This window comes from Suricata suricatta, chromosome 14 (assembly GCF_006229205.1).
Source record: "Suricata suricatta isolate VVHF042 chromosome 14, meerkat_22Aug2017_6uvM2_HiC, whole genome shotgun sequence".
In the NCBI taxonomy this organism is placed as follows: Eukaryota; Metazoa; Chordata; class Mammalia; order Carnivora; family Herpestidae; genus Suricata; species Suricata suricatta.
In genome coordinates this window covers 57,160,971-57,163,082 of record NC_043713.1, presented here as the reverse complement: position 1 = coordinate 57,163,082, position 2,112 = coordinate 57,160,971, and the positions used below count along the sequence as shown (strand labels likewise).

Sequence of the window (2,112 nt, the reverse complement as noted above, 5' to 3'; positions counted from 1 at the left end):
ACCTTCAGCACCCATGTCTTGGCATTGACCTTGGAGTTCCACTACAACACTCATAATACCTTGGTTTTGTAAGGACACAGGTCTGATTCAGCCTTCCCCTGTACTTAAAGGGGAAGGTGCCAGCTTCTCCGTATCATTGGCCTATGAAAGGGCGCACATTGCCCAGGGAAGGAGGGACAACTCCTGTGGCACCCAATCAGGAGAGGCCGGCTAACACCTTTGACCTTTCCTAGGGGCGGGCCAAAAGATGGAGGCTAGTCACCCCCCACCCCACGTGAGGGTCTTAGTCTCGCCCTACGTGAGGGTCCTGGGCCCACTCTGTGATTGGTTGATACCCTAAATGTTATGATTGGCTCCCACTACTGCCAGTATTAAACTGATAAGAACAGATGCTACACTTGATCTTAGCCAAAAGGCCTAGAAGCGATTACTGCCAGTATTGATAGGTGGGTATGGAATGGATTCCTGTACCTGTGTCATTTCTTGTAACGCCCCCTTCCTAAAAAAGCCCCTACACAGCCATGTTCGGGGCTCTCTCCACGTGGCCAGCAGGTTGGTGGAGTCTGTGAGCCCGGGCATGATAAAGCCCTTTGTTTTTGCATGCATGACTCAGTCTCCCTGGTAGTCTCTGGTTCCTTTTGGGGCGATATTGGAAACTTGGGCATAACAGTTCTTGAACACAAGGCATTAGGAGGACTCAAGAATTCATTGGGAATGACAGACCCTGCACTGTGAGGTGAAAGTCCTCTGCCCCCAAGCCCCTACCACAACCTGAGTATACCTGCCCCCCTCTGGAATTGCTACATGGTATTATTAAATCTCATTCACTTTATTCCAGCCTCCCCCCATCATGGAAGTGGGAAGGCTAGGGAAGCTATTTCTTACCCTCAGAAAAACAAGAGAGGAAGGGATTTGAGGTTAAACGGATCAACAGTCAAATTCCAGAGTGTGCCCTTAGGAGTCTATGTGACCTATGATCAGTTATTTAAAATTTTGTATTTTTGTTTCTGTTAAAACAATGAAGGTGAAGTGTGGCCAGAAAGAGCAGCAAGCTCACATTCTGTGCAGAAATCAAGGATCGGGCCAGGACTGCTGGAAAGGAAGAAGCTGCTTGGTTGTTTTCCCAGAAGCATGAAAGTCAAGCAGAATGTAGTGACTCTAATGATGATACCTTGTGTTGATCTGGTTCCTTTCTCTTAAGAGCTCAGAGTGCTTCTCAGACATTGTCTCATTAATCTGCAAATCATTCCTGGGAGTTAGGTAGGAATAAGCCAGACAAAAGTTTCTAGCTTACCACGTTACTAAGAGCCAAAGATTGAAATAGCCTCTCTGTAAATAGATGCACCTTCCATCACAGACACACTATTACGTAAAGCAAGCACAGGACAGATCAATCTGCAGATTTTTATGATTTTTAAAATATCTTTCAGAAGATAAGTTATTGTAATAAAAAGTCTTTCTTGATCTCTTGACAAATGAAAGCATTTATGGAGTTTTGCTCCCAGGAGTGAAATAGGAAACTAGTGAGATTCAAACCTCCTATTGTATTTAGTGTATGTAAATGTGAGCTTTCTCCCCCAGCACAGGGCAATGACTGGAGGATGATCACCCTTCAAAAAAGAATAGAAAATAGTATGGAGAGTGGGAATGGCATTTTCCAATGACCAAATAAACACTGTGCAATAGAAAAGGAAATCAATGCACTGCCAATATTTGGTCCCATTAGCAAGGCAGTTCCTCGAGGGACTGTTTCTCCTGACCATTGTTTTTGGCATAAGGATAAGAAGGTAAACATGAAATCTGCAAGCTCACAGAGCCTGAGAAACAGACATCTAACTGGGGGGATCAGTTCAAGCAGAGAGCAAAGCCCTTTTCCAGAAGAAGGATGAACTCTGGCTGTGTTAGGTGGGAGTCCCTAGAAGCCTGGCCTAAGTGGGGGTTTTGGTGCAAGTGACCAGTTGAGGGGGGCTGTCAGGAGGAGAGGGGTGGGAAAGCAGGTGTGCAGAGGAGGAAAGCTACAGAAGAGGGACCCTAATAGAGACTAATGCCAGCCTGGTCGCATGAAGCACTCAGAAATGCAAATTACATCACAGACATGGCCCCGCTTTACGA

General features: G+C 45.9%; 1 pseudogene; it reads right to left on the bottom strand.

Moving 5' to 3' along the window:
• Positions 1-323: 323 nt before the first annotated feature.
• On the bottom strand, positions 324-428 carry LOC115278599 (annotated as a pseudogene).
• Between the last annotated feature and the right edge of the window lie 1,684 nt (positions 429-2,112).